Source organism: Apodemus sylvaticus, chromosome 6, assembly GCF_947179515.1.
Source record: "Apodemus sylvaticus chromosome 6, mApoSyl1.1, whole genome shotgun sequence".
Taxonomy (NCBI): Eukaryota; Metazoa; Chordata; class Mammalia; order Rodentia; family Muridae; genus Apodemus; species Apodemus sylvaticus.
This window is the reverse complement of record NC_067477.1, coordinates 89415509-89427800: the sequence shown is the minus strand read 5'-3', so window position 1 is coordinate 89427800 and position 12292 is coordinate 89415509. Positions and strand designations below refer to the sequence as shown.

The 12292-nt window shown below is 36.8% G+C and overlaps 1 protein-coding gene across 17 annotated transcripts in view; it reads right to left on the bottom strand.

The window, feature by feature from the left end:
- The window catches only part of Hdac9 (histone deacetylase 9), an 858974-nt gene that overhangs the window by 308021 nt on the left and 538661 nt on the right, over positions 1–12292 (bottom strand). The gene's annotated exons all lie outside the window — the stretch shown is intronic.

Sequence of the window (12292 nt, the reverse complement as noted above, 5' to 3'; positions counted from 1 at the left end):
AGGTAGCTGTTCAGTGTGCATTTATTAAGCTAGACTGAATTAAATTGGTTTACTACATCTCAACAGAAGAAGTAGATGCAGGACACTGGAAAGTTCACATAAGCAGTCATACATTCATAATTGTTTATGACATAAAATTTTAAGATGTTAAGTAAAATGTGGATCTACATTTTGGGTAAGATATTTTAATTTACAAACCCATCAATTTATAAAAACTTTAGGCACAGCTGCACATTTCTACATAGTTATTTGAAATTTTACAACTTTCCTCATAGTTACAAGAATTTTTGGTAAAATATGTTAAGATTCGACAAAGTGTATATTTTCTAGTAAAATAAAGTTGTATCATTTAAAAATCTTTACTCAGTGGATGCAAAAAATGTGGTATATCTACACAATGGAGTACTATTCAGCCATTAGAAACAACGAATTCATGAAATTCTTAGGCAAATGGATGGAGCTAGAGAATATCATACTCAGTGAGGTAACCCAGACTCAAAAGGTGAATCATGGTATGCACTCACTAATAAGTGGATATTAACCTAGAAAATTGGAATACCCAAAACATAATCCACACATCAAATGAGGTACAAGAAGAAAGGAGGAGTGGCCCCTGGTTCTGGAAAGACTCAGTGAAACAGTATTCAGCAAAACCAGAACGGGGAAGTGGGAAGGGGTGGATGGGAGGACAGGGGAAGAGAAGGGGGCTTACGGGACTTTCGGGGAGTGGGGGGGCTAGAAAAGGGGAAATCATTTGAAATGTAAATAAATTATATCGAATAAAAAAAATTAAAAAAAAATCTTTACTCTAAGACTTTTAAGTTAGTACTCTTTTCTTTAAAAAATTCTGAGGATGACCTTTATTTATCAACTCACATCTCATCATTAATTTTAGTTCAAGTTTTAGTCATGCTACTTTTTAGTTATTAAGTCATGTGATTTTCAACGTAACATTAACACTAAAAGGTACACATTATAAATTACTTCATTCTCCAATAAGCATATATTTACAAGAATAGATGTTTTGCCAGTATTTAAGTTAAAACAATTGTTCCTAATATACTTTGAATAATTGCTGGTGGGATTGGAAACTGGTACAACCACTCTAGAAATCAGTCTGGCGGTTCCTCTGAAAATTGGACTCAGCTATACTACTCCTGAGAATATACCCAGAAGATTCTTCAACATGTAATAAGGACACACGCTCTACTATGTTCATAGATGCCATATTTATAATAGCTAGAAGCTGGAAAGAACCCGGATGTCCCTCATCAGAGGAATGGATATAGAAAATGTGGTATATTTACACAATGGAATACTACTCAGCAAATAAAAATGACTTTACAAAATTCTTAGGCAAATGGATGGAACTTGACAATATCATCCTGAGTGAGGTAACCCAGTGACAAAAGAACACATATGGTATGCACTCACTGATAGTGGATATTATCCCAAAAGTTCAGAATACCCAAGATATATTTCACAGACCACATGAAGTTCAAGAAGAAAGGAGAGCAAAAGTGACTTCTTAGACACTCTTTAGTGCTTCTTAGAAAGGGGAACAAAATACTCATACGAGGAAATATGTAGGAAAAGTGTGGAGCAGAGACTGAAGGAAAAGTCATCCAGAGACTGCCTGGCCTGGGGATCCATCCCCTATACAGTCCCTAAACCCAGATGAACTCTATTGCTGATGCTGGGAAGTGCTTGCTGACAGAAGCCTGTTATGGCTATCTCCTGAGAGGCTCTGCCAGAGCCTGACAAATACACAGGCAGAAGCTTGTAGCCAACCATTGGACTGAGCTCATGGGTCCCCAGTTCAGGAGTTGTAGAAGGGACTGAAGGAGCTAAGGGGGTTTGCAGCCCCATGGAGGGAGCTCCTGGGGACTGGACAAGCAATTAATGAATACACATGGAGGGACACATGGCTCCAGAAACATATAGGACAGAAGATGGCTTTGTTGGACATAAGTGGGAGAAGCAACCCTTGGGACTGAGGAGGTTCGATGAGGAGTAGGGGAATGCCAGGTGGGAAGGTGAGGAGTAGGTGGGTGGGGAGCACCCTCAGAGAGGCAGGAGGAGGGGGGTGGAATAGGGAATTTCTGAAGCAGAGAGGTAGAAAGGGGATAACACTTGAAATGTAAATAGAAATAGCCAATAAAAGGAAAAATGTTTTCAATAAAAAGAATTTTCTTAAATGAATATTCACTTTTCAAATCAATGTGTGGTGCGGTTGTTGCTGTTGTAGTGTGCTGCTGGTCATGTTGTTGGTGATGATGATGTTGTTGTTGTTGGTAATAGTAGTAGTGCTGTTGATAATGATGTTTTGGTGGTGGCATTTTTGTTGATGATGTTCGTAATAGAGGTGGTATTGTTGTTGATGATGATGGTGCTGGTGGTGTTATTGATGATAATGTTTGTGATTGTGTTGATGTTGTTGGTAATGGTGGTGGTGGTGGTGGTAGTAGTAGTAGTGGTGGTGGTAGTGGTGGTGATGATCTTGTTAATGATGATGACATTCATGGTTGTGTTGTTGTTGTTGATAATCACGGTGGGAGTGCTTCTGGAAAATTCACTGCCCTATTGCAGTGCCTGTTTTACTGACTATGTCACTCTATACAGAGTTTCTATGGTAAGGCATTCATTTTTAAATCTTCTATTTCTTTTCACACACTTACAAATTTATAGCCTTACTAATTTTAGTTATATATAAAGTTTGAACACAAGAGTTACAAGGCAAAAAAGTTAAAAATCAAAAATCTTTGATCTTGAAAGAAAATTTCGATACTGGTAACCATTGTGAGCCAACTAGAGGAGCTGATTGCTGTTGTTCACATGAAACCAAATGAAACAAACATTTTCTTAGGAGGACAACAAACAACCAAAATGTGAAACATTTTCTTCTTCTTCAATAAATTTATTGAAAAGTTCACTCAAATATAGAGACAAAAATCCACAAAAGAAGTCTTGACTTAAAGCAGTGTCCTAGCTAAGTCAGGAAACACAGTAATACAATGGCTGTCTAAAGTGTCGACCCACAATAGAGTGACATGCTCTCCAAGATTTTCAGACTAGGAAATGCAGATATTCTCAAATTTATAAAACCACTCAGAGCACTGGCTCTTCCTCAAGATGCCATGTATTTCCTTCCAAAGGCCAAAATGTCATTTTTTCCCTCCAAAACAAACCAAAGCCAAATAGTAAAACTGCAAAGATTTGGTTAAACAAACATTGAGAATTTCAGTGGTTTTATCTGCAGCATCCCCAGCTACCCAACAAAGCCAAGATATTGTCCATCTCTTTGATGGACAAAGAGCCTCAGAGGTTCAGAGTGACATGCCCGAAGGCTGGCATGTGATTTGGCTAATTAAATTAAATAGCAGGAAACAGCTTTTCCCCATGCCACTGCCTGGCCACACACAAACTGTAACAGTAAACCTTTCATTTTAGTGAAGTGGAAATGGTAACCATTAAAAAATATACAGTATCAGCACACCATCCAAGAATTAAAAGTCATTTATTCACATGTTCCCTGAACCTTGTGTTAATGCCAAAGTCTAAGAACTTCCTCAGTTACTTGAGAGCCATACAAGAGTCTTTAGCAAGAATCAGGGAAGGAAAAGAAGCCTTCCCCTAAAGTTTACCAACACTGTGAGTCTGTATTCTGAATATTTCAAAATATCCTAATACACCAAATAAAATAGAACCTTCAGTACTTTTGAATCACAGGTAAATAATACTAGCACTTAATTTCCTACTGTTTTTGCATCTTCTGCCTTCTTTCCCTCAGTACAGATTGGGAGATTAAGACCAAGGGGTCACCAGTCTTTGGAACCTTCTGAGAAGTTCTACCTTCTTGCCTCTCAGAGTTTCTCATAGAAGAGAATAATTCACTCTAAATTCATATTAATCGTAGAATTTATACAAGTCCACATCATTTAAAACACACATGTACTTTGACGCTTATATAACAATATGCCTAGGTCGACAGATGTCGCTCAATTTTATTAATAAGAGTTTTCATTTTTCAGTGATTCTAACTAAAAAAAAAATTATGAATTTCTAGTTGTCCATCTGGGTGAAGCCGGTGAGTGAGCACTGTTAGAGAAATTAAAGGTAAGAAAATTTTCTAAGGATCAGGAATTCCAAGATTGAAAGGGAATTTTGGTTTAGAGATTTATAGAATGCATTATCATTGCAGTTCATGACTTCCCCACTTAAATAATCTCATAGTATGTGAACTAAACGTCTAATGTTCTGCATGAGTGACAGTGCGTATAATTTGTGTCTGTGCCTGGATTACTTCAATTAATAATCACTAGACTCATCCATCTTGTCCCAAATGACAGGGTTCCTCATCTTTTAATAGAGAAATAATATCCAATTGCATATAGGCACCATCTTTAATTTGTTCATTCATCTGTCCATGGTCACTATTGCAGATCCTATACCTCACCTCTTTCAAATAAGTCACTATGAGCTTAGCATTGCACAGACAACTCCTACTCGCTGAATTAAAGTCTCTGAACACTAAGTGGTGGTATTGTTTCTTTTACTATTTTTGGGGGGCTCCGTCCTGCTTCCCATAGGGTTGCAAGTTGACCATGTCTACCCACAGTGTGTCTCAGGGGGTCCTTTCATTCACATCCTCTGCAGTATGCACCTTCATGTTTACTACCTTCAGCAGCACTTTAGAGCCTGTGAGGTAGTATCTCTTTGCAGTGCTCGCTGGCTCACTGTGATCATCAGTGACATTGCATGTTGTTGCATTGTCATCTAGCTGTCGCCTTTAGAGCGAGCTTTGCTTATGTTTTTTTAAGTTGAACTCACTATAGTCTTGTTATTGAGATGTTTAACTTCGTGCACATTTTGAATCATCTTTATCAGATAACACAGCGACAAATGTTTTCTCCTTTTCTGTAGACTGTGTCCTCTCTTTGTTGTTTCCTTGGGCATGGAGAAGCTTTCTAGTTGGTCATGATCTACCTGACGGCTTTTTGTTTTTAAAGTCTTAGCCAAGAATTAGTTGCCTATAGAATAATACTATGGCATGCTTCCCTGATGGGCTTTCCTTTCTGGGGTATTATATTTAAATAATCTACTTTAGGTAATGCTTTATGTAAAGTATTCCTGAGAGCGGGTGGGGGTGGACTTATTTCATTCTTCTGCATGTGGTAATCCAGTTTTGCTAATAACATTTACAGGAAATCATTTCCCAGAGCATTCCTGACACTTCTGTTGAAAATCAGTTGTGTATATTTATTTGTAGGTCTTGAATCTGCTTCACAGTCTCAGTGCTTCCTTTGCCAGTATGATACTATACTCCAGGTTTCATATGTGGAATCTTAAAAGCTGATCTTACAGAAGTAAAAAGTTATAGATTAATTATTAAACTGAGATCCAAAATGTTTTTAAATTATGTGAATTTTTGTTTATATTAGCTTCATTACATGAAGCTATAACAGAAATATCATTGAAAATGCATAGGCGTAGCCATGCCCATTCAGACTGTGTTGGTTTGTGTACATGCAAGCAAAGCTTAATGCTTGTTCTTTCATATCTATATATGAAATAAACATTTGAATATAAAAAATGACCAAAACCTGATAAATTCAAAGTCTAGCAAACGTGGCTAAATCTTCCCAAGAAATTGACCTTGTAAGAGCCAACAAGTGGCAGGATTCCTAGGTGAAGACATATCTGAAAGGGAAGAAAAGCAGTCCTCCCCTCAAATTAGCTATATTTGTCTTAATGTTATTCTTGATGAACTCTACCCTTCTTTCTCACAGTCCTTGTCCCTGGGCAGTGGGCTAATGGATTACTCTTGTGTCACTCAACCCTGTGAATACTCAAGTTATTGAGTGGGGTCCAGAGGATTCACATGTTAGAGTGAAGCAAACCTACACTCAAGTGAAAGGCAACTGTGTGCCTGTCCAAGAAAACTCTGATACAAACCTTCAAAAGGAACGACAAACTTAAGCTGTGTACTGTCTACATAGTTTACTAGGTCTAAAAAGGAGTGAGAAAGATAAACTGTATTCAAGAGAAAAATTAAGCAGTAGAAACACACTTGGAAACAGCAGACAGTATTAATAAAAATGAGTTGAAGAAAGCTCTGTCAGTATGGAGTAATCAGAAAACACATGAACGAATCATAGGAGTCTTTTAAATAGGAAAAAACAATGTCTTTTATGGAAAATGTGCTGCAAGGGATTGGCAAATATTTATTTACTCAGTACAAAGGAGGGAGATAATGATTGAAGATACCTAAATAGAATAATCAAAGAAAATGGAAGAAGGAAAATGTACAGACTCATACCTCTTAACATAATGGAGAAATCCATTTTATGTACAATTACAGTTCTGGTAGAAAATATGAGAAAGGCAGGAGGAAACAAAAGACTAGAACAGATAAGATCTTACATTTTCTAAAAGTGTAAGATGTATAAATTCTCAGAAATAATATGTAAGAAGAACAAAGAAAATCGTCATCAAAAGAAGGATACATTTAAGCAAATGATAAAAAAAAGTTGCAGAAAACAAGACAACTGAATATACAAAGTGGCACACAAACAATACACAACATGACTTTGAGACCTACTAAACAGCAACAGAAATCTTGGGTCTATAGTTAGTATGAATCATAGATCAATAGAATAAAATAATCTTAGACATTCACACTATGGTCAATCAATTTCTTTAAAACAACCAGAATGATTCAAAGAAGCAATAATAGTACTTGAGGAAAATGGCCCTGAAAAATTTTAATGCAATGAAGAACTTCAATTTATCTTTCATACCATACAGAAAGACCTAAATGCAAAAAGTAGAGTAGAAGAGTGGACACATCAAAACTGAGACATTCTGCTTAGAATAACACAAAGCATGCTATGGGGTAGATGAAAATGTTGGTGAACCATGGAACTAGGAGATTTCATCCAATAAATGCATTATTCCCTGAGCCTATAATAAAAGGATATACAGATGAAAAGTCTCCGATGTGACTGACCTAATTACTCACAGGTACATGAATGGCTAATGAACACATGAAAAGAAGTTCAACAACATGAGTTGTCAGAGAGATTCAAATACGACATGGAAACCCACCAACATCGAGTCAATGCATATAGCAAAATACTGTATCAATCACTACGGCAATGCCCAGGATTGATAAGGGAATATAGAGATGGAATTATTTGTTGATCAAATGCACAATAATTGCTAATTCCAAGAGTTTGGAAGTCTTATTTAAAAGATTTGTATTTTAAAATTTTTGGCATTTAAAGCAAAACATGCATTTAGCATCCAATTCAAGAATTTAATTTACAAAAAATTATCTGAGAAGGGAAATCCCAATGTTTACAAAGAGGTCCGCCTAATATCCATAATGTTTCATTAATACAAGTACACATACAAAACACATGACCAGCACACATATAAAACACTACAAAGATGGATCAGAGATACATCTTCTCTCCATGTTGAATGAAAGTAACAAAAGACAAATGGTTCTTTAAATTCACGGAGTCCATTACCTAAGGTAGAGGAACTATCAAAAACTACATCCTTACACTGCCTTTCATTATTTGACTAACCAGACACAGAAAATATTCTCAGAGGATTTGGTGGAAAACAGAAACAGACTCAAGTTGGAGATGTTGACCTATAACCCCTGCAATGGGGAAGTGAAGGCAGGACTGCAAAATCATTTTCTGCTTTACAGGGGGTTCAAGGTCAGCCTGCTATACTTCAGACTCTGTCTCCAAAAGAACAAGAAAAAACCCCAGAATTTCCTATCCTTCACCCAAAAAACCCATAAAATCATAACATCACTTGTTTTGTGGTAAGAACAAAGAAAGGCAGAGAGCAATGCTCATCATAAAGAGAGCGCCCTGTGATCCAGCCGACAGTAACAGTTTCATGTCTTTGCTTTCTGACTTGCTCATAAAGATCCAACCTATACTTTCTATACAAATTGTAGCAACTGGTCACATTGAACAAGTAAGTAGCATGGTGTTGGGATGACTAAATGTCTTCCCCTGGAGTTCTTAGTAGGCGATGGGGATAGAGTGTGAACTCTTGTGTTCTAACTATTCATTCAGCAATTTAATCACCCAGAGGTTATCACCATGAAGCCTTCCCACGTGCAGAGTGCCATGGTTCAAAGATTTACTCAGACCCTGTAAGATGAACACATCCACTGCTGTGCTCAGGAACAGTTTTCTTAGCTGACCATAAAGATGAGGTTTATATACTCTGAAAAATATGAGTCATTTTGACCTTTTCCAAGATTTCAATTTTCAGAAATTCTAAGTAGCCTATACAGAAATGAAAAAGTCAAGAGGCCATGAATATTAAGACATAAAGTGCTACATCTAAAAATGTATAGAAAATATTATGATACATAGTCAAGCATAAAATGTGTACAATTATTTATAGATGATATTAGACAAGAAATCCATAAAAACTATCATTTACTAGTCACGAAGGTGAATTGTAGTTATATCTAATAGAACTCATACAGTTCAATAAACAGGTTAAGTTGGAAGGTTCTGTTTCATAGAATAGATAAAAGCAAGCCAGTAAAACATCATGAAAAAAATGCTTGTAGCAATTATTATGTAGAATGAACACGATTGCTCAAATGGAATTAATTTGACTGTTCACAGGCGTAGGACCCACGTAAGTAAGTATATTCCCCTCACATTAAGCAGCATGGAGATATAATAACAGAAAAAAGCATGAAGGAGAATTACTTGGGCGAGTTGATGGAGCGATGAGAGTCATGGGCAGGGACAGCAGGAACGCAAGTGTCAAATCCACCAGAAACAAGGGAAAGAGAGGCAATGTATAAGAAGGGAGAGCCCACCACTTAGAAAGAGATGCTTTACGAATCCCAAGCCTAGGCAGGCTGTAACCCAAACACTATGTAAGCTCTGCTAGGAGGATTAGGATCCAATCTGCGATATATAGTAATAACCTGGCTAAACTATCAAAACACACAAATGCATACAATAAAAATAATTGTAATAATTATGTAGAACTAAGAATGATTCATAAGCCCGATGCTGCATGTTGCAAATGTGTAGCAGGGAACATAAGAATGAATCGTTTGTGATTTTGTGTCAGGAGTTGGTTTCTTTCTTTCGTTTTTTAAAAATATTTTTTATTAATTATTTTTATATACTCCATATTTTATTCCCCACCTCGCCAAATGACAACCTCTAAATCACAGAAGATAAAAGTAAATAAAGTTGGGGTTCATTAAGATTAAGGGTTTTTTGATAATGAATGTATGTTATCAAGGAAATTATAGAGAAATTCACAGAACAAAAGTTGTTAACATGTATTTCTAAGAGGAGTCTAGTAAGCATATGTATTTATTAAATCTCAAAGCTCAAACAAAAAGACCAGTTTAAAATGATAAATATGTAAACAGACATTTTCTGAAAATGTCCTCAAATGGAAAATCAGCAAATGAAAAATTGTTTACGATCACTAATCCACTGTAAAGTAGAAATCAATTCGAGAATAATGCACTTCCCAGTTACTATCATGGCTGCCAGAAGAAACAAACAGGGGGGAAACAGGGTTGAGAGTTCAAAAGTGAAGTGCTTCCACGGCAAATATGTAGATATGAATCGTACCCCAGAACCCACAGACCAAAGCAGTGTATGGCTTCATACACATTTTATCTCTGTGCTGGTCTGGCAAAGACAGGAAGCATTCTGCGGCTCTTGGGTCAGTCTGACTTGGGTACTTGGTGAGTTTCAGATTCAGTAAGAGACTGCCTCAAGAACAAGGATGAGAGATATGAGGTACAATATAAGCACACACACACACACACACACACACGAGCAGAGGAGGTAGTGGGAGAAACAGGAGCACAATACAATGTGTTGGAGAGGTGGGGAAAATTTGGGAACCAAAGATACTGCTAGTAGGAAAGCCATAAGGCTTAGGTATAAAAAGAAAAGAGATTGTTACTCCTTTGAAATGTAAAGTTGCTAAGAGACTCAGAAATTACTGGAGGCAAATAAGAACATATGTTATCAGAGAAACAAAACTTGTATATGAATGTTCATATTATCATTATTAGTAGAAACAATCCAGTGTACCACACCTGATGGTTGGCACATTATATAGCATACAATTTATGTAGTGGAATATTGCAGCAGGGCAGTAAGTATGTAGCTCCTGACAAATGCCAGTATTTTAGACCAAGGAACTCAGTCACTGCGATCTTTCCTTTCTGACTTCTTTCCTTACACAAATCACTTCCATCCCTGGAGTCCTTATCAATAACTCATTAGCTCTTGTACCTGAAATACTGTGTAAAAAGAAAGAAGCTGGGAGCAGAAGGAAATACAGTGTCTGACCTCATGGATATGAAATGTCCACTGACAAATTAAATCTGATAAGTTACATGGTCAAATAAAGTTATAGAGAGAAGCTAATAAATTATTTAAATTAAAGGAGATAAACAGAAGAAGAGACAAACATTATTTATAATAGTAGTGTATAATAGTACTGATTTATATTGCAGAATAACCTATAACACATTTATATGGCAGAAGACAATGAGAAAAAAAACATGAGATAATTCCAAGAATTATCATTCTAAGAATGAGAAGATCTGTAATCAAAGTCACGACCAATTAGGTCATATATTAGAAAATAGTCAAGGTCTTCTACTATCCTCAAAATTGATTGTGAATTAGACTGTCCCCAAAGGCATGCATGACTCATGCGGATTCAGAACATAATATGCTGGTATGGGATCAGAACCAGCAGTCTAAATTTCCCTCAGAAAGCTTTTCATGTGCCTTTGAATTAGACAGCCCTCTTGGAGTTTAGAATCTCTAAATAACCCCATTTACCTCTTTCACATTTTATATTGAACAAAGTAATTATCAGTGCAGCCTCAGTGCTTTGAATGTCTGTAAGGGATGGTATTCTGTTTACACATTGGCCTGAACTTTGCCAGGAGAAGTAGGTAAAGATTGCTCGCAAAGCTCTCGCCTATGATTCAGGAAAACTAAGTCTACATTTTTCATTTATAGTAACGATTTAAAGAAAGGATTCAAATCAGTTAATGTTGATGGAAAATGTGATGTTTACTCCCTATCCATTTGGAGGGAGTAAAGAGGAGGAGCAGATGAATAAGGTAGATGGGAGGAACCAGCTGCACACACAGCACAGGAGTCAGGGCTGAGGACACTGGGGCCAGAGTGCCTCTGTTCACATCTGAAGATGGACCTCCACTGCCAAGAAATGAGTGAGGCTGAGGTCACTCCCTGTGCTGCAGTGCTCTGTGCAACGCCCTCCTCCAAGTGTGTGGTAAGGACTAAATGTTATGGGTACAGGTAGATTAAGGGGTTAATAGAGTTAAGGAACTTGCAAATATACTTCATGCTTTTTTTTTTTTTTAGGTTTGCCATTGTTAAAAGTAAAACTCATTTTATAAGTGAGATACAAAACATTACATCATAGTCCATAGAGTTTCCGAGACTCCAGGAAGTTATTATGCTAGAAAACACAACCATATGAATAGAAACAGGTTAAAATTTAAATGTAGACTCAGCTTGATACAAAAGGTGCCTTTCCAGTTTTCCTAATATTTTTCTACATTCTTTGATCCACTGCACTTGTGATTTGCTCTTTAAAGTAGGTGTGGGGATGTTAATGATGAAATGAGTGATAATTCTCCAGTCACAAAGTTTAAAAGTTACTCTGCTACCTACCCCTGCATGAAAAAGACACTAGGTTCGAAAGATACATGGTGCTTGAATTCTCTTTTAATGCCTTTTGGCAGGCACAATTCTAGTAAATATAAAAGTTCTTAAAGATTTCTGCTATGCTGTCAATGAAAAGTAGAAATCTATGCCTCATCTGACACCTTCCCTGATGCCTAGCAAATGATAATACCTCATTCATATAATATTACTGCAGTACTGTCTGACTTATGGAAACCCGGACTTGCATGATAGCATTAAGGAATAGATTAAATGAAGCAGGGGCCAGTAGAAAGAAACACATTTAACCCTTTTAACCAGACAAATAGTAATGCATTCTGAAGTTCTGACAGGGGAGGTCTGTTGGCAATATGTGAGAAGAGGAGGCTTAACTTCAGAGCAAACTAAAGGTTTCTTTATCTCTCTCTCCACCATACAGCATCCCAATAACTACCACCATACACTGGGAGTTCATTTACTTACTCTTTTCTCTTTAAATTTGTCCACTGTCACTTTTATCTGTGGCTCAGAATCTCATAGTAATAGACAGGATTATT